The sequence below is a fragment of the Trichosurus vulpecula genome, chromosome 1 (assembly GCF_011100635.1).
Source record: "Trichosurus vulpecula isolate mTriVul1 chromosome 1, mTriVul1.pri, whole genome shotgun sequence".
NCBI lineage: Eukaryota > Metazoa > Chordata > Mammalia > Diprotodontia > Phalangeridae > Trichosurus > Trichosurus vulpecula.
In genome coordinates this window covers 255,996,131-256,017,572 of record NC_050573.1, presented here as the reverse complement: position 1 = coordinate 256,017,572, position 21,442 = coordinate 255,996,131, and positions in this window count along the sequence as shown.

The window sequence follows — 21,442 nt, the reverse complement described above, 5'->3', positions numbered from 1 at the left end:
CAACCCTATGTTCAACCTCATCTTCCCAGCTCTCTCATATGTGATGATGATGAGACAATAATTAGCATTTATAGGGTATTTTAAGATTTGCAAAACACCTTACAAAATATTATCTCATTTTATCCTCACAACAATCATGGGAGATGGGTGCTATTATTATCCTTGATTTACAGGTGAGGAAGTTGAGATGGGAAGTTATTATGTGTAAGTGTCTGAGGTTACATTTGAACTCATGTCTTCCTCACTCCACCATCACACTACCTAACGGTTTTGGTTTTTCTGAGAAAAACCTCTCAAAGTAGGGCTGTTCATGAAGTACTCTTGGAAATGATTGTAGCAGAGAGAGCTGACTAGAGGCCTACTTGGAAGAAACCAGGTGCAATATCTGTGAGACAGCCTAGGATTAGTGCTTGCAACATTTTCCCCATGAGACTTGAAATACCCAAGTACTCTAGAATTAACAATTTCCTTGCTTCCCCTTTGCATAAATGGTTGGGTTCCTCCCTGCAAAAGCACTCTCTTTTTTTTGTTTCTAATCTTTCCCAAGTCGCTCTTCTGACCTCTTATACTACCCCTAAGAAGATGCTTTCCAGATGGATCTCACCAAATAGAGAAAAGAAAGATTCCAACTTCCCAACAGTCACAGATAAGACTAAGACACGGCTCCTATTTCACATTATGGACATAAAGTGGGTTTGATTTCTTGCCCTGACATGTGGATTGGAGGGTTCTTCATGGCAAAGTGTAGCACCCAGGATATGGACTACAAGCCCATTGTCCCATCTTGATGAAAGGCACCATAGCTTGCCCACTCTCAGAGGTGACAAACCCAAGGGCAAGAGAGAACAAGTAATAAGGTGTTCTTGTCATGCAGCTCAAGATTTTTAAAACACATTAACTGTAATTTTTAGATAGTCAGAATTTAGTGAACCATTAAAAGTGACCCAGTTCACTGAACCAAACTGAACTGAACAGATGGAATTCCACCCTCCCTATGCTTGAGTGAATCCATGAACAATACAGTCTTCTTTTTAAATTCCCTCCTCTGGGCTGCTTACCTCACTTATGCAAACATGTGGGAGATCTATAGTTACTCTTGTATAGAGCTATTCTGTTTTTGTATAACTAGAAGCTTGGAGGCTTAAACCCAGATTTTGTGGCTGTTCATACTTTGTCAGATGTGTGCAATTTACCATTTATTTTTCTGTCATTTTGATTGTAACCAATTGTGTTATTGGGTTGCAGGCCAGCCCACTTCTCCTATTTTGACTCCAGGTCAAACTACTATTCACTAGTGATAAAAAATATTTACTGCAGAGGAATTCTTTCCCCCACACCCATCCCCGACTCTTCTTTTTCCTTTCCTGTTCTCAGACCTGCCTGGCACATTCAATTAGAGATATGTGGGCAAATACCACTTCTTTTCTCTATCTATTCTGGTCAAATGCTGAATGTTTCCAATAAATCAGAGGAAAGCCTTCCTCCGTGTTAGGATACTGATAGTATAGAAATATGGTTGTGTGTCTTAGGTTTTTAGAAATTCTAAATAGTGTCTGAAGAACAAGAGGAAACAATAGCAGAAATATGAAAATGCAGTGACTCCCCTCAGCCTCTAGGCATTGAGAATACAGAGAGAATATCTCACAGAAAGAGATGCATAAAAGGTTAAAAATGTGGCAAAATGAGAATAAAACCCAGAGACCAAAACAGAGCCATCTGTATCTACACAGACTTTAGAAAAATAGAGATTAGAGAGGTTTCATTATGCTGGCTGTCACGTGACTGGGGAAGCTGTAAAACAAACTGTGTTACGGTCTCGGGATGAGGTCTTAGAAGTGGAACCACAATGGGTGCATTTGTTTATTTTAGTCTGTATCAGCTTTAAGTGTTAATTAACAGAGTGCACAGTATTATTGCTGTGTCTAGTGAGCAGGGGAGGACCAAAAATATCATATCACACCCCCCCATATATCCTATGGGGCACCACCCTGTATGGCACTCAGGACTCAGTACCAGGCCCAGAAATGCAAACTTTATTGTCTAACTGGGGCATGGCCCTAGATTTGGAATGACCAGCCAATTAACCTCTGTGAGTCTCAGCTCACTCATCTGCAGGATGGGAATGCTAATACCATTCATAATAACCCCAAGGTAGATCAGTACTCAGCATATACTAGAAACTAGGTCACCAACAGCCCAAGTGAAAGTGCTCGTTCAAGCTTCCTTCTCATCTTCCCTGTCTTTCTACCCTCAGCCAATCCAGGCTCCCAAGCTTCTCTCTACTTCTCTCGTACCCCTTCCATGCAAAAAGGGGCTCTAGCAACAGGGCCAAAAATAGACTGGTATATTCTCATTCTAACTTGTTTCTGCCACAGGATTCTGACTCTATTGAAAGCAGAGTACTTCTTCCTCATTGGTTAAATCTCATCAGCAGTCTATACAAGGAACCAAACGCCACTCTCAGTGATGGCTGTTGTCTGATCACTAGAGACATACAGTTGGTAGTAACTTAGTCCCAATGCAGGCAAGGGCAAAATATACCCTCATTTGTTATGTTTGTCAATCTTCATTTTAATTATTTAATAACGAAAAGAATTTTGGAAACAACCAAATTCCCAACAAGACCTAGTTGTGATGTCTTTCCCCTTTCAAGACAAAAACAAGTTTGGAAAGATGTCTTTTTAATACACTTGGCATTCAGTGTAGCAAGGCATAAATTGATAATATTTGTGCTTTCCAATTTTTCTTTTTTTTAGTATGCCCATTTATTCATCCTTCTAGCACCTCCCCCCAGCAGGAAATCAGACAGACTCAAGCAGGTACTCAACAAAGAGACAGAGACAGAGACAGAGAGAGGCAATACTAACCTCATTTTCATAATTTCTCTTGTCTTACCACTTTTAAATGATCATGATTGCAGCATCCCAGATATCATCTGGAATTTCTTCATCATTCTCTAGCTTCAAGATGAGAGCATGGAGCCATAGTGTGAATTCCTCTCCACCCGACTTGAAGATTTCAGCAGGGATTCCATCGACTCCAGATGCCTTGTTGTTTTTCATCTGCTTGATGGTTTTCCTCACCTCGTAAAAGAGTTGGAGGGATTCCGAGCTTGCCTCTGCCTAGGAGTTTTAGGATGGAGTTGAAAACACTCTCACTGATAGAAGAGACACCACTGCCACTGAGGTCTTTGAAATGTTCCTGCCAGCGTATGTGTTGACATCTTCTCTCTGTTTCTATTCCTCTCTTTCTCTATGGCTCTGTCTCTTTGTATCTGTCCATCTCTCTCAAGCAATCTTCTGAAACCCTCAGCTTCTAGGGTCATTGTGGCAGCTTTCAGAAGGCTTTGATGCCCCTAAAACAATCTATGCATATTGCAGGTGTTTAGTTGACATTCTACCATTTGGACTTCATACAGCAGGTCTTCAGTGAAAGCTCTTTCTTTGTGTACAGGTGCTTCCATTTCCATCACCTGGTTGATGTTGTTTTTCTAAATTCTAAGAGCTAAAGAGTACTGCAATGCCATTAATAACACGGCCAAAGTTGCTGTCAAGGCCCTGCGTTATTTCATTAGTAGGATGTAATAGAGTCAGGGCCCATAGGGTTAAAAAGGAGTATATTGTTTCCAGGGTGATTGGAAGTCAGAAAATGTTTATTAATTCAAAAAGGAATCCCCTGATCTAGCATAGCAGTTTGTTCTTTAAAGCAAAACTAACTTTACGATGCCAACAGTCCACTCTTTATCCACTGTTCCAGAAGACAGTTCTGAAAAAATGCACCCTTGAAATGCCCCAATCCAACAAGTAGGCTCATTTATAGCAATAACTGCAAACTTTTCATTCCTCCAAACATCATTTATTAAGGGGTCTACTCTGTGCCAGAAATTGAGACAGTCACTGGGATGTAAAGACAGAAAGTTAAAGTCTCTATCCTCAAGGAGCTTATGTTCTACTGCAGGAAACAACATGTATGCAGATAAATATATGCAAAAACACATAATAATTACAGATGAGAAAGTGAAGGGGCCACTGATAAATAACTAGGAGAATCTAGAAAGACTTCTTACAGAAGGTGGTAACTGAGCCTTGAAGGGAATTAGAGATTTTGAGAGGTAGAAGTGAGAAGGAAGAAAATTTCAGGCTTGCATAAGGGCAAGGAGCCAAGAGACTGGAATGGGGTATAGGAAGAAGAGCAAGAAGTCCATTTTTAGTAGAATATAGTGGGAGATAGAGGCTTGTGGAACCAGTCTACAAGATCAGTTGGAACCAGTTTTAAAAAGAAGTTAAATGCCAAATAGAAGGGTTTGAATTTTATTGGAGATACAATAAGGAATAAGGAGGTCCTGAAGCTTCTTGAGAAGGGAAGCAAGGTAAGACCTTCATTTTAGGAATATCAGTTGGACAGCTAGGTAAAGGATAATTTAATAGCGAAGAGTCTTGAGACCAATTAAGAGGCTCCTTGCAATAGGCCAGATAAGATGAGCAGAGGGCCTGAATGAGGCTGGTGACTAGTAAAGAAAAGGGAACCGATGAGTGAGATGTCCTGAACAAAGAACTGGCAATTGATTGAATACGAGGGAGGGAGGAAAAGAGAAGAATCCAAAATGATTCAGAGGTTGAGAAGCTGGGTTTTTGGAAAGATAGTGATGCCATCAACAGAAATAGAGAAGGGAGGAGGAGGAGGAAGAGGTTTATGATTTTCTTATTATTAATGTTCTCTTTCCTTTTCTGGTTATGATGCCTTATAGTATTTGGGTCTTCTCCTGTTAGGGTTATCCATAAGGAACCCAATTTTCCAGAACTCAGTGTTGATTGCTTATTTGATTTTAAATTGCAGAAGAGATGTCATAGGACACAATTATGCAGTCAAGAAAAAATGAGAGACTGTACTTAATAAACGTATTAAAATGAAGAACTAGCATTTACATAGCACTGCAAAGTTTGCAATGCACTTCACAAATAATATCTCATCTTATCCTCAAAACCATTCTGGGAGGTGGACTGCCGAACCTGGGAGTGAGGAAGACCTAAGTCCAAATCCAGCCTCAGACACTTACTAGCTGTGTGACCCTGTGACCAAACCTAAAGCTGTCTGCCTCAGTTTCCTCATTTGTAAAATGGGGATAACAATAATAATAATAATACCTATGTTTCAAGGCTGTTGTAAAATGTATTAAATGAGGCGATATTTTAAAAGTGTTATAGAAATGCTAGGTTTTAGTAGATCCCTATAACTTTCTAAATCAAAATACCCCTTTCTGGACATCACTCTCCTATTTTCAGTGTCTATCCCTATTAGAATAATAAATTTAGAGCAGGCCTTTTTTTTGTTTTTTTTTTTCTCTAGCACTTAGCACAATGCTTGCACATAGCAAGCAAACACTTAAGAAATGCTTCTTTATTCATGTTTTTTTTCTTCATTATTTAAAGGCATGAACTATGGGAAAAGACTACTGTAACAGTCTAGGGCAAAGGTGGTAAAGACCAGAATGAAGGAGGTGACAGGGTGAGTAAATATATGCAAGAGATGTATTGAAGGTGGAATGGCTAAAATTGGGCAACCAATTAGATTTGAGACTGGGAGAATGAATGAAAAGAAAAAGACAAAATTGATTCCTATGTTTTGAGGCTGGGTAATTCAGATAATGATGAAACTGAGAAGTGGGAGCAGAAACAGAGCCAGAGGGAAAGATAATGAGTTTAGTTTGGGACATGTTGAATTCTATGTGTCCAAAGAATATCCAGGTAGAGTTGACTGGCAGACAGCTGTATGTTTCTCCAGACCATTGAAGTTATGGGAGTGGATGAAATTCCTGAAAGAGAGAGTAGCAAGAAAAAAAAACAGGGCCTAACAGACCCTTGATGGACCATCTATATTAAGAGGATGAACTAGCAAAGGAAACTGAGGAGTCGTTAGAGGAGAGGAAAGAGAACCAGGAATGAACAGTGTTATGGAAACCAACAAATAACAGCATATCCAAGAGAAGATGATCAACGAAGCCCAAAGATACAGAAAGGTCAAGGAAGTTAGAGACTGAGGTCTGCTGATTATCTGAGAGAGGAGAGCATAGGCTATCGTAAGGAGCTTGATCCAGGAAAAAAGGTTTCAAACAACTGTTAGAAGGAGCATGATAGAGAATCAAAAATGAATGTTAGAATTGCTACATAGCAAACCTCCATTTAGGATAGATAACATTAATCTGTAGTAAATATAGTCACCACAGTTTTATTACTTCTACAAGTATTTAACAACTTAGGAATGGGAGCAGAGAATGCAGATGATGGGAGTGAACCAAGGTGGAACAAACAAAAGAACAAGATAGCAAGAGATTCAAAGATACAGGACAGTGCCTTGTTGAATTAGTCAAACACAGTGTTAATACTCTGAGGGAAAGGAAGGTGAGGCCAGATATGAGGAGAATGATATATAGTTATCCCTTCCACATCACAACTTTCTCCATTGCAGTTTTTATATATTGTGTGTTGGCACAAAGAAATTAAATGGGAATTTGGGGGGGAGTTTTGTGGAAGCTGCAGACAACACATGAAGGTCACAAGATGACACAGAAAAACTTTATGAGAAACTCAGAAATGCAGAAAATATATGTATATTATTGTATAATATCAACCTATTTTATCTTTTGATACCATAATAATTCAGACTTCTCCAGGATGAAGGGAATACCAAAAAGTTTTATGCAAATTTTCCATATTGTGGCACCGCTGTACCCCTAAACCCCATGATGTGAAAAGGTTAACTGTACTGGAAAACCGGGATCTGTTTGCTGCCTTCCTGATCTGAACTTTGCAAGCTCCTAGTCTGAGGTTGGGGTCTGAGCAACACAATTGTGGATTTTCCCTTGGTTGAAGATAACAGGAGACCGCTGCTGGACAGAACTGCCATCAGTTATCTGGAAGGCTTTATAGGTTCAGAGCCATAGAACTGTAGTCTCTCATTTGGCCTAAGCTCCTTGCCCTAATAATTCTGCTGTATGTTTCACTTTGACCTGGGGCAGAGAGAAGGTCTGAGATGCTGTTCCATTCCCATATCAGAACTACACAGCTGCTGCTCACTTCTTTTCTGGTTGTCTAGTACATGGCCTCCAAGCACAAAAGCTCCTTGTGTTGAGCAGCCATCCCTCTGTGAAGGTTCCCTTCTTGATCTGCACTGTGACCTAGCTCTGGGGTATGGGTAACAAAGCTATCGCTTGGCATGAGTTTCTGCTCCCTGAACTACAGGCCACTCTGTGCTGAGTCAGAGACCCCCTTTTGTCCTACTGTACAGCCACGGACTCAGTTCAGTCCCCACACAATGAAAAACTCTGCATGGTGTTCTTCTGCTAGACCTCATCCCCAATGTCTAAAAGACCTCACAGTCTGTCACCCTATGCTGACCTTGGCTGGATAAAATAAGTTGTTGTTGATGTTGTCATTTGGACTTCCTGACCAGCAATCCATCTGGTGCATTTCTAGGACATGGTGGAATAGTTATATGGAGGAGCTGGCTAGTACCACTTGCTTCTATTATGCCATCTTGTCTGGTCCGTGTACCCATTTCATTTTTATAAAAATTGGTCTTACAAAAACTCCAGAGCTGGACCAAAAGCAGTTCTTGTGATTATACTTAAAATATGGGGTTACTATAAAGTCCAGACTAGCGATGAAGGTGTAGCATCATCATGCTGATCAACTGAATAAATGCTCTTCCCAGGTTGGCTTGACAACCGCAGAACCAATAGAAGCATCACCCACAGAGCCAGATGTTGTTGTTTTTGGCTACACCTCTTGAGGATTCACCAGAGCCACAAAAACAAATATTCTTTGGTCATGGCAGAAGCCAATGTGGAGATACCTAGTATTTCACTCGCTGTTACAACCCAAGGACAGCCTCACAAAAGGCTGTACTGATGTGATGCATGATTAGTTGTGAGTGTGTGTGTGTGTGTGTGTGTAATTCCTTTGGAGTACCTGCTAGTGTTTTGATACTTTTTAGCTACCACATCTGTATGCTACAGTGACTTCCAGAGCAGGGTTATGGCAGAATATTCGTGAAGCAATAAAATACCATCATGCTGAAGGCTTGCTTTTTTCTTGTCTGTTTTGTAATACCAGCCTACCATCCCCAGCATTGAATCATGGCCAGGATGTAATCTCTGCCCCTCTCTACTCCATTCCTTTAGATGGCAGACTAGTCCTTCCTTTACTTTAGTTTACAGAACACTTGACTCCACACCACCAATAACAAGAATAATGATAGCTGACATTTTATGTAGCGCTATAAGGTTTAAAGGCAATTTATGTTTATTTCTTTATTTGATCCTTACAACACCCCATGAAGTAGGTGCTATTATTTTCCCCATTTTACAGATGAGGAAACTGAGGCAGAGAGCATTTAAATGACTTGCCCAAGATCACATAGCCAGTGGAAGTCTAAGGCATAACTTTGACTTTTCCTGACCCCACATCCAACACTATCCATTATGGCTCTTAAGCTACAACCTAGCACTACTGTTGAAGCAATCACTCAAATCTTCAAGGAAGGAGAGGACCGGAGAGAGAAAGACAAAATTTTAAAAAGTGAAGGAATTTAGAACTGAGGGACCTTAGCTGCCTCCTATTCCAACCCCTACATTCTGCTAATGAGGAAACTAAAGTGTAGAAAGATCAAACGACTTGCCCAAAGTCACAAGGTAAGGTCAGAGAGTGAGGGTTCCAGTTCTCCAGCTCACTTTCCACTACGTTACATTTCCCACCACCACCACCACCACTTCAATCCTACTGCACTGGACTGGGAGAGATTGCTGACAATGAGAGGAAGAGCATGTAACAGTAGGACAAGTGGTGCTAGACTCATCAGTCAGGCAACAAGCATTTCTTAAGCACCTACTATGTGCCAGTCACCATGCTAAGTGCTGGGGATACAAAGAAAGGCAAAAAGACAGTCCCTCCTCTCAAGAAGCTCTGCCTAACAGAGGAGACAACATACAAACACATATGTACAAACAAGGCATATACAGGAAAACACTAGAATTAAGGGGAATTGGGAACGGCTTCCTGTAGAAACTGGGATTTTAGCTGGTATATTAAAGAGAAGAGGAGAGGAAAAGGCATCAGATAGAAGAGCTCACTATATGAGCATATACAGATGCATATTTATCTTTTATTATTGTTGATTTCTTTGTATACATTCAAAACCAAGCTGGTTTATCTGACAAAAGTCTATAAATCAGTTATTTGGAAATTGTAACACATTTTCTCATAGAAATTATATTCTAAGGTTCCCAAACTAGTTCACAAAAACCTATAATATAGCTGAACTATAATATTACAACCTGACCACCATTTTCTAATAATACTTTTCTCTGAAAATTCATTCCAAGCTCCAAATCAGGGCACTAGTAATAAATTTTTCAATGCATTTCCAGGAAGTGGGAACCGAGGCTACCCTTTCCTAGACACCCCTCTCCGCTTCCCTAACTGGGCCAAAACAGTGGAAATTGGATTACCAAGACTCTAGCAACAGTAGAGAGGATAGAGAACCCAAAGGCCCTGGGCAACCCTAGCCTTGCTGGAGAAATGGCTGAATCTCCACTGTCCTGAGCAAGAATGGGAAGAGAAAGAAACATGTCTTCTAGTAGATATGGCAGAGAACTTTAGTTGCTTATTGGGTTGACTGTTTTTCATAATAAATATAAATCAGAGACTTCCTTTGTATGGAGTATAGATGGCACATACGGACGTAGGTGTTATAAGTTTTACGCTCCCTTCTTGGTATGCCATGATAAATGGACTAGACTGTAAGGTCCCTGAAGGCAAGGAACATATCTCAATGATGTTTCTCACTTGCTGCACAACATAGAGTAATTCCTTGTACATATATGTCATAAGATCATAGAATCATAGAAATTGAGCTAGAAGAGCTCTTAAAAACCCCTCATTTTACAAAGGAAACTCTTTTAATAAATGTTTACTAAATTGCATTGAATCTCAGCATGAGTATTCAATTCAACGAGTATTATTAAGTGTCCGCTGTACTCCAGACACAGCGTCAGGCACTGGGGATACAAAGAAAAAAATGAAACTGTCCCTGCCCTCAACGAGCTTGTGTTCCATTGATGGGAAATAATATTGACCTGGAACGTTAAATACAAAATAGATATAAAGTGAGAAAGTGTAAGTATAAAAGTGTGTGTTTTGGCTGACAGAGACTTGGGGCTGAGGTGCAGGCAGAAAAGAAAAAAAGGGGTCAATGGAGATTAGTGTAAGCAGAAAATCATAGGGAAATAGATTTCCAAAGCTGCAAGGGATATTAGAGACCATCTTGTCAAACTCCCCCTCCTCCTTGCTTTAGAGATGATAAAATCGAGTCCTGGGGAGGTTAAATAACTTACCCAAAGTCACACGGCTAATTAGGAACTGACGATTCAGGGCTAGAAATTAGATCTGCCGATTTTTAGGACAAGGTTCTATCCTCTAGTCTCCACCGCAAGAAAGTCAATTCTTCAGGCCTCTTCTTTCTTCACCTCCAGGAGGTATAGAAGGTGAAAGTAACCTGCCCCTTGATATCAACGCAGTCAGAAGATATAAGAGGCAGGGCTCTTGACTCTCCAATCATTACTTTGGCTCTAATCTAGCGTTTTGCTTGTCTGCCCTCATTTCTTATCCAACTACACCTGATATCCCCCTTATATTACTGTTAATGCCAGTCCATCAAAGGCATTACAGCATGAAACTAGAAAAATACATTCTTAGCCCCTTATCCCCAGAGGTGGCCTCTCCAAGCCAAAGAGCAAAATAGATCAAAGGGCCACAGTTGAAAACTATGCACCATAATGGCTGTTCTGAGTAAATAGAAGACACCAGGGGCTGTCAGAAATGCTTTTTTCACCTGAGCTAAATTGGGCTTTAACAATTGTTTTCTAAGTACACCTGATGGTCGTTAACTGGGAGACTGACATACAATCTTCCAGAACAAATACTGTGTTGGTACAAGTGTAGGCTCATGGGATAAATCATGGTGGTAAAACGGATTGCTGTTGTTGACAAGAGGCAAAACTGTTTCACTGCCACAGCTTTCATCAAACAACAATCAGTAAACTACAACAGCTGGTCTCAGGGCCCATTCACTATCAGAAGATGCGTAATCTGGCTGTAGGAAATCCCTTTCTCTAGAGGAGCCTGCCCTTGGGAAAGGGAGGAAGAAGGAGACTTTATTCCCTGCAAGGAGAAGCTACAACATGAGGAATGACCCTGGTTTACTATACACATATCGAAGAAGTCAAATAAAAGTGACGGTCATTTGTTGAGCAACTGTTCTGTTCAACGTACTATGGGGGAGACAAAGTATAATCCTACATGCCTCTGAACCACTGGGAGGTTACCCTCTAGTTTGGGCAGAAAAGCTGTAAACACATGATAGCAATGAAAAACCTAAATAAAAATTCAAGACAAAGGGAAAGATAGCGCATGACATGAACTGAGCACTTGCCAAATGAATAATAGTGACAGTAACTGTTGGAGGGACAGGGCAACCTGGTCATTGTGATCTGAGGTAATTTTGACAGCCTGGTGTAATGGACAGAACAGCAGACTTGGAGTCATTAAGACCTGGGTTCAAGTGCCGCTTCAGACACTGACTAGCTGTGTGACCTTGGGCAAATCCCTCAGTTGCTTAATCCCTCTGTGCTTCATTCTTCTCATCTGTAAGATGATGGTGTTGGGTTGGATGGCCTCTAAAGACCCTTTCAGCTCTAAACGTATGATCCTAGAGGCCGTTTGAAATAGGCAAGTTCTAGAGGGGTGGAGGAGTAGAGAGGCGGGGAATTTCAGCTGTAACCTAGGACCAAAAGAATATCATCCATGTTGGTTAACAGGCCTGCATTCTCCATTAGCTCTGTACATTCTAGAAGAGGCTCAGTTCTGCTATTCCAGAAGCATCCTTCTATCTACCCCATCCCTCCTTTTTCACCCATATCCAAGGGGATGCTTCCCATATTGCCTTCCTGCCATTTTTACTCTCTTCCCCATCTTATCTTTAGGTGCCATGTTTCACCTTCCACAGCTTCTAGAACAAGGCCTGAGCAGCCTCTGCCTTCAGTGACAGCTCTAGATGTCAGGACACTGCATTTGAAGCACTAGCCCCTTTGGAGTTCCCCCGCCCCTTTGGTGCATCTTTAACTGTGTCATGCTCATGCCTTTTGTCCCCTTGAACACTGCTTTAGCATAAAAGATTTCTGTCCCTTTGTGATGTCTCCGAGTTCCCAGTACACTCAGCAGCAGCCTGCTGCTTCCCTAAACGGTGATCCATTCCTTGAATTTGTAATCCCTCTGTATTTTATCACTGATTGTGAAGTGTTTTGTGATGCAAAAGACATCATTGAAAATGATTTGGGGATGAATTTGGCTTATGTGCTGACAGGAGGGTTTCCTTTCCTTTTCTACCTTATGCAGAAGAGAATCTAAGACCCCCCAAGAAGCACCTCTCCCTTTCAGGTCTATTTTCATATGAAGACAGGGCCTAGCAAAAGGAAACACACCTCTGGGGTGCAACCAAAGACAGCAAACTACTTTCCCCAAGGTTTGGGGTGGGACAAAAACCCAAAGTAGGTTTTGCAAAGCCAAGCACTTTTCTCCTCATCTTCAACAACCATGTGCACAGCAAGGGGATTTTGGTCCATTATGTTTCTGATTCATTTGCACTTAACTCATCAAGATGTTGTTTTGTATGAGCTGTTTGATGTCCGAAGCACCTTATGAGCCTTTTTATAACCCTTTTATCTCAGAAGCTGCGAATCCTGCTTAGCCAAGAATAAACAGAACTGGAAGGTTCGGGCTCAGTTCAAAGCTAGAGCCCCTCAGGTTGGAATTGGCCAAATGGGCTGTCTTTTCTTAGCTGGTGTTGCTTTTAATTGGGGAGAAAGGCAGAGAAAACAAACTCAGTGCATCCGAGGAAAGCAGGACATAAGAGGGGATAAAAAAAAAAAAACTATCCCTAATTCATTAAAGCTTCATGTAGGGCCTGGTAAATGTTGTAATGAGATGACATTAATTAGTCCTGGAAAAAGACTGTCACCTTTTCTATCAAGCCTGTTCATGAAAGGTACAAGGGTAGCAGATTGGGGGTGGGGGTTAGAGAGAGCGGTGCAGGGTGTGGGGAGAGGGAGAAGCAACCTTTCCTTTTTGTTGTTTTACTGGGAGGGGGCTGCTCCTCAGATGAATGAACTCATATGTACTAGCTAACTTTGCTGGAGTTTAGGAGTTGTATTTAAAACAGATTTTATCCTACAGTGATATTAATTTGATAGGATCCCTGATCTGTAAACCATTGGTTATCTTGGTCTCTCCTGATAAGAAAAAAAAAGTGGCGAGGATTTCCAGTTGGTGAGCACATTTGGGCAGAATCTTTCACACGTCACAAATTGCAGATGGGAGGCAGTGATCTCGAACATGCAGTCACATTGCGTGACCATCTGACACCTTCCATTTAGAAAAATAATACTTTCCTCCCAGCATACGCTCCCTGCTGCAACCAGCACCAAAAATTATGCCTGGGAGAGCTGTTCCTCCTAGACCAGGGTCTTAAATATTTCTTAGGCTGCTTTTAAAAGATTCATACTGCAGCAGCACCTAGCCCGCCACCCGACTCGCCCACAGAAAATCCTGAAACCGCCGCCCAGGCTTCCTCCAAGATGCTGCTGATAACAAAAACAGGCACAAAGAACAAAAGGGGCTGGGGCTGGGGGTGGGGAGCGGGAAGGAGACAGGAAAATTAAACCCGGCGCGTTGGCTAGGTGATTTATCCCCGTCCTCGGCGCGTTGCGAGAATATCTATGTTCAATGCAATGGACTTCTGTGTGGGCGCGTGTCTAACCTGTATCCCAGGGGGCAGGGAATTTCGCAGTCCCCAGGAGGGGGACTGGAGTCCCCCGCATTGTGCAATGTACACACTTCTCTGCCTGCGTCCTCTATGCACCCCCCAATCTTACTCATATCTTAGTGTGTTGTTGGGTTGGGGGGGGTGGCTGAGCAAGTATCTAGATTCCTTGGCTATTCATTTAATGACCCCTGGCAGGAGGCATGACAGCGGCTTCCCATAGCCATGTGCAAAGAGGGATTTCTAACCAGTATCTTTGAAGCTTTTTCCCAACGATTTCAACAAATCCCACCTCAAAATAACATCCCTTCCATCCTTCATACACCCCGTTCCCTGTAACATTCCCCAGCACACAAATATGACTTTCCTCCCGGTTCATGAGGTGTGCCAGAGCCAGTAAAAGTGTCCCCTTTTGGAAAGAAACAAGCCGGGCTGCTTACAGCAGTTGGAAAAGCACCAAGGCTGGAGTTAAGCAGCTGCTGCCCCATGGGAGCCGCCCGAAAACAGCTTTCTTAAAGGCTGGAGGAGGGGGGCTGATTTCCTCAGCGAGAGCAGAACAAAGGTGTCCTGGGGGCCAGAGCAGCGAAGAGCCACCTGCTTGGCAACAAAAAGAAAAGAACTTGTAACTTCTTCCAGTTTCACACTACCCAAGGTTTGTGGGGATTTCCCCAAAGTAGCAGGTGAGTGGCTGAAGGGTGTAAACATCAGGATCTCCTCAAAATGTAGCAAATTCAATCCTCGTTGCTATCCAAATAGAACACTCAGTGGACCAATTCCTCTTCCCCCGGCCATTGCATTGTACCCTTGGGGTTATTATAAAGGACTAGGAACAAAAAGAAAATGTTGAGGCAGCTAACAATCATAACACCAGTCTTTGCCTGAGGTAGCGGACGGCCACTGTCCAGGTGAGCAGGAGTGGTTATCCCCAGGATGAGCCTAGTGTCAGTTTCATGGTGCCATGAATTATTGTTTCCCTGAGCTCTTCAAGGAGATGAGATTTTTAGAATTTTCAAGCTGGAAGGTACTTTACAGGTCACCTGGTGAAGAAAGTGAGGTCTAGATAGGTGAATTCACTTGTGAAGGCTAAGATAATACACTTGATCTGAGCCTCAAGTATTTAAAGCATCAGATACCTTCTTTAAGTGAAAAGAACAAAAGGAGGAGGCATCTTTTATCCTTCCTACAGTGTTCCTGCAGGAACATTCCTACCATTCCTATAGTGAAATGTTTATGAATCTGGCATTTTTTCTCCCTATAGCCTTTGGGACATCTGAATACCAGCCCCTTTGCTTCAGGATGTGCTTCTGCCTTTGTCTTTGTCCTCTGTTTCTGTCTCTTTCACTCTCTCTGTGTCTCTCTGGGGCATATGCACACAAACATATCTAATTAAGTATCTTATATGATGTTACCTGTTCTAAATCCCCCTGTAACAACACCAGTCAATATAGCTCATACCCACCACTTGAGTGACAACAGTCCTTTTAGCCCTTGGTGTTGCCAACAAGAGTAATCAATACCAAAATTGACACTGTGCCACCTTAAATACTAGGCAAGGAGTAAAGGATGAAAAAGAAGAAGAAATGAAAAAGGAATGGGAGGAGGGAAGGGAGGAGATTTAAAAAATAGAAAGAAAGAGGATCTATACATTTGGGAATTGTAGAGTGCTACCAACATTTTCCTCGGGCACTACTCATATTGCCAATTACTTTTGCATAGGAACTGTAGTGTCCTTATTCACAAGACAACCAAAGGCATTGTTATCTAGATATCCACAGAAATACAGATATATCCAGATATAAATTAAGAAATGAATTTACTTTAATCTGATTGTTCAAAATAACTAAGGAAGCAGAGCTCAGAACTTCTGTTTCTTAGCCACACCCTCCAAATATACCAGATGTTTACCAGTCTTCCAAAAGATGCCTCATTTCCTGTGGCCTTGCTCTCCCATGCCTGGAATGCTGTCTCTCCCCCACCCCTCTGAACCTCCCCCCCTTCAAAGCTCAGCTGGTCCCCCTTCCTCATTATCTTTTACTTATTTTCTATGTATCTTTCAGAGAGGTATACATGTTGTCTCCTCCAATAGACTGCAAGCTTCTTGAGGACAGGAACTGTTTCATTTTTGTCTTTGTGTTCCCAATGCCTGGCATATAGGAGGTAATAAATGTAACAAATACTTGTCGATTGATTGATATTGTTTATTGAGACCTAATATAGGAGGTAGGATAAGTGCAATTTCTATCTCTAGGGTTCCCTCCAACTAGGATTAGAATGGTACCCTTTCCAATGAAAACCATACAGCAAAGATGGAACATTTCCTATTTGTTTGAATCTATAATTCTATTTCCTCATACAACAGAAAATAACAAGGGGACAGTTTTCTTTTTTCTTCTTTCATGAAATTAAACACCCTCAATTTAGAGATGTGGAAGAAGAGGAAGTATTCAGTGCCTAGCACAATTCATTCCAGAAACAATACAATATTTTATACAATTACAAATACAATTATACAATGCAAATAATATATGGAATATATATAGGAAAGCCAGGAGTTGAATTCAATTCAACAAATATCTATTAAGTTCCTTCTATGTACAAGGCATTCTGCTTGGTACTGGAGATACAAAGACAGAAACAAATGAACAATTCTTGACTTCAAAGAGCTTACATTAATTGAAAAAGATGGGCAAGAAAAAGCATCAAAGTTGAGAGGCAATTTGCTAGTGAAAAATAAGTGTTGCATCTGGAGTCAAAGAACCTGAATTCATATCTTGGCTCCACTATTTACTCCCATGTGCACTTGAACGAATTACTTAATCTTTTGAACCTCAGTCTCATCTGTAAAATGAGAGATTTGGACTAGATGACCAGTAATTGTTCTTCCAGCCCTTTGTCTCTCATACTGGTGGAATCTTTTGAGAGTGATGAAGTTAGAGATGGGGCCTGACTCAAGTGGGTCTGATACTTCCAGTTCAAGATTGGAATAGGAACTGGACCTAGAATTTTATTGGTATAGAGAGCTTCCATGTAAGGAAAATGCCTTTGCCACTGCTAGTCAACACCTTCTCTGCAATAGATAGATGATAGATAGATAGATATTAATACAGATATGTAGATATAGATATGTCTATATATTGCTAGGTATAGACATCATAATATCTAGACATATACATAGAAATATATACTCTATAATACATAAATTTCAATAAAATAAAATACATAATAAATGTAAGTGAAATGCATAAATATAATTAATATATTTCCATTTATTTTTATATTATACATAAAAATAAATTTATGTACAAGATATATAATATATTAAAATAATGTAAAATATAATACAAAATTAAAATAAGCTTATAGTTTGTGAATATAGTAAATAAAATATATTTTCTTAAAGAATTTTCTAGAGATCTAATACAATATTGATCCTATGCTGGGTCACACAACTAGAATGTATCAGATGATTGGTAACCTGCCTCCCATATAGCAGTTATAAGAGGAGGTTTGGTTAGTCATAGCATGGAAAGAGTATTTAGCAAGACTATTGTACTTTTGAGTTAAACATAGCCTCCTCCTTCTCCTCTCTTTATAGATGTGTTTCTGGTCATCAGGATGTGTTAGGTGTGATAACTAACATGATAGTGGGACAGATACCAAAACTGAAGGGTACTGACTCCCTGTGGCTTGGCCTTCCATATCCCAATATCCCAGGGTAGCAATGCCAATGGCTAGAGCCTTATCCTCCTGAACTAATCAAGACCCTGGTCAGCTTCTCTACTTTTAGAGGAAAACAAAACAAACAAAAACAAGCATACCAAACTACATAGAAGACATTGCTCCTAACACAGAATCTATAGGCATATTTGAAAGTGGAATATTAGAGAAAGACAGAAAGAAACAGAAGAAGAAAGAGAGAGAGAGAGAGAGAGAGAGAGAGAGATATTTTATTGTTCTGTGTGCCAAACATGTTAAGCATTGGCCAAACAAATCCAAGCAAACACAACAGTCCTACCCTCTGAGCTTACATTTTTAAAAATTCGTTAATTTATGGAATAAAACAAGCATTTCCGTAATATAGTCTAATAAAAAAGATGATTGTACATGCAACTGCAAATCTTTTATGTACTACTTGCTATTCCTTTTATATGTATGTATGTATGTATATATATACACATATGTATGTATATACATATATGTGTGCATATATAATACCTTCTAATTGGGAAAGACAAACACAACTGTCTTACCCTAGAGCTTACATTCTAACGGAAGAAGACAGTATGTGTTTTATATACGTAAACGCATATATGCATATATACATAGATACATAATATGTACATGCATAAATACATACACACAGACATATACACATATAATATGTTTGTTCCTGCAAGAAGGGAGAGGAGAAGGGTACCTAGTAGGAGTAATTCAGCAAGTAAAGAGGAGAGTCTAGAGACAGTTGAAAGGAAAATGCAATTATGTCTAGACTGTTTCCAAAACTGGTGGTCCTAGAGAGAGAGAGTTGCCAATGAGGAAAAGAAGTCCCTGAGGCAAAAGTTTTCAAGGAAAGCAATTCAGCCAGTGAGAAGGAGGTAGAATCCAGAGAGGGTTGAGGTGAGTCAAAATATTGACAAATTTGTAGTCTTTTCCAAAAGTAATTAAAATATATCCAGACTAACCATTCATCAATTTTATTTATTTTACAAAAGACAGGTCATTTGGTATGAGTTTCATTGGTATAGACTTCTAGAACTAGCCGCTGCTTATGGTACCCAGCTCAGCGTTATGAATTCAGTCCTTTCCTTCAATGTCTTCAAAGAAAACTAAACACAAAATTATTTATAGTGGAGGAATGTGATGGTTCACTCCATTATAACCTCTCTCTCCTTAGCAGTAATATAGAGGAAAAACCAAAGGCATCACCATCTTTCCAAGACTTTCATGATGACCAATATATCTGTTTAAAATAGACAAATTGATTGACTTTTTTTAAATTTTACAATCATATTAAACATATTTCCACATCAGTCATGTTTTGAAATAAGAATCAGAACAAAAGGGAAAAACCATGAGAAAGGGGGAAAAAAGCAAATAGCATTATGCTTCAATCTGCATTCAGACTCCATAGTTCTTTCTCTGGATGTGGATAGCATTTTCCGTCAGGAGTCTTTTGGAATTGTCTTGGATCATTGTATTGCTGAGAAGAGCTAAGTCTATCAAAGTTGGTCATCAAACAATAATGCTGTTACTGTATACAATGTTCTCCTTGTTCTGCTCACTTTATTCAGCGTCAGTTCGTGTAAGTCTTTCCAGGTTTTTCTGAAATCCCCTTGCTCATCATTGCTTATAGAGCAATAGTATTCCATTACATTCATATACTACAACTTGTTCAGCCATTCCCCAATCAATGGGTATCTCTTCAATTTCCAATTTTTTGCCACCACAAAAAGAGCTGCTATAAATATTTCTGTACATGTGGTTCCTTTTCCCTTTTTTATCATCTCTTCATGATAAGGTCCTAGTAGTGGTATTGCTGGATCAAAAGGTATGCACAGTTTGGTTTCCCTTTGGGCATAGTTCCAAATTTCTCTCTAGAATGGTTGGATCTGTTCACAACTCCACCAACAATGCGTTAGTGTTCCAATTTTCCCACATCTTCTCTGTCATTTATTATTTTCCTTTTCTGTCATATTAGCCAATCTGATAGGTGTGAAGTGGTACCTCAGAGTGGTTTTAATTTGCATTTCTCTAATCAGTAGTAATGCAGAGCATTTTATTGATCAATTTTCTTTCCCTTGCTTACCTCTTCCCCCCAAAATATTTGTTTCTGCTAGTGTTTGGTTATTAAAGGTTGTGAGACTCGAAAGCCAATCACTCAGTTCAACAACAAAAGAAATTATCATCATTTAATGTCACCATTTCCAGGAACCCAGGCAAAAGCAAGATTTTGTTTCCCCAATGCCAAGATATACCTAGTACATATAGGTATACTATCAAAAAAAGAATCTTTAATTTCTGCTATGAACGCTACTATAATATCTGCATCCCCCACACCCTGTGTTACACTTATGAGAGAGTATGGACCAGAGTGACATGGGAGAGGCAAGCATTGATAGGTTGCAAACTTCATCATTAGAGGGAGAATGCATGTTAATGAAGTCACAAATCCATTGCAATATTGGAGTCCTAAGATTATGATTTAGAACTGGAATCTTTGAAGTCATCTCTTCCACCTCCCTTCATTTTAAATATGAGGAAACTGAAGCCCAGGATAAGCAACTTGCCAAAGGTTATAGGGGGTGAACAGTAGAACCCTTATTTGAAACCAGGTCCCCCAAGTCCTGAGGCCACCTCCCACAGTGTCATTCTGTGGAGCTTTTGAGGAGGGGGGGGGAAGGGGAGAGAGGGAAAGAGAAATGCTCTTAGATCCTATTTCTTTTATGTTGGATTGAATATCAGTTATGACTGCCAAGGTAACTAGTCACCTAGACCTTCCCTCTAAATCCATGTGTAGATGTGCTCTTAGCCTAGCCTGAACCTTGGTGCTCACTAGTGAAAATTCACTGTATTCAATTGAGAGACATCTGTTTTAGAAGTAGGGATGGTAGATAGTACCTTGATGGTAGGGAACATGTAAATGGCCATATTCTCATGGAAGCACTGTTTCAGATACTTTGGAATCAACCTACACAATGACCAAAACCCTTTTCTTGAGAAAGAAGCAGTCTTTGTGAGGGACAAATGTAGGCACTGGAAATTCTGAAGTTACTAGTTCAACCTTGTCAAGCTCCAAGTAAGTTATGAAAGCTAGGGGAACAGCCAAATATTCAAAGCATATTTTGCTATCACTCACGAGAGTTCCGTTTCCATGTCCAAAATTCCTTTATCTGATCATAATCTTTTATTGTTCCATATTTCTCAATTCTTAGAGTCCATTACAGTATCCTTCATTATTTCTGTGACCCCGGTTCATCTGCCTTTCATGCATTCCCTAGGCTTTTACCCCTGCACTGGCTACACACTTCCTCAATTGCCTGATGAATCCTCTACTCTTTAGCCCCCTGTCCCCTCATCTTATTGCAAAACACATGTTGCCAAGCCCCAACCCTGGATTGCTCCCAATATCTATCTCCTTCATTTCTGTTCACCTATTGCTGAGTAGTGCTGGAGGAAATCATGATACCAGGAGGATTAGGTCCACTACAAATTTACGTTATCATGAAGGTGGAGTCCGAATCACCCCAGTACGCATGAACAAGGTCCGGACGCGTAACTAGGTATGTAAGAGGAAGTATGTTCAAATTGGAGGAGAGATTTGATCATGCCTATTGGGGCACATATAAAACCAGCAAGCTGGTTGGTATCTTGGAATCATGGATTCAAGAAAGCAGCAAGCCAAAAGAGAATGTTCTAGAGCTAGACAAACCTCTGAGAAGAAATCTGTGTGTGTGTGTATGTATGTGTATAGCCGGATGGTACAGTGACTTAAGTTCTGCACCCAGAATCAGGAAGACTTAGGTTCAAATCTAGTCTCAGATATTTATAAGCTGTGTGACCCTGGACAAAT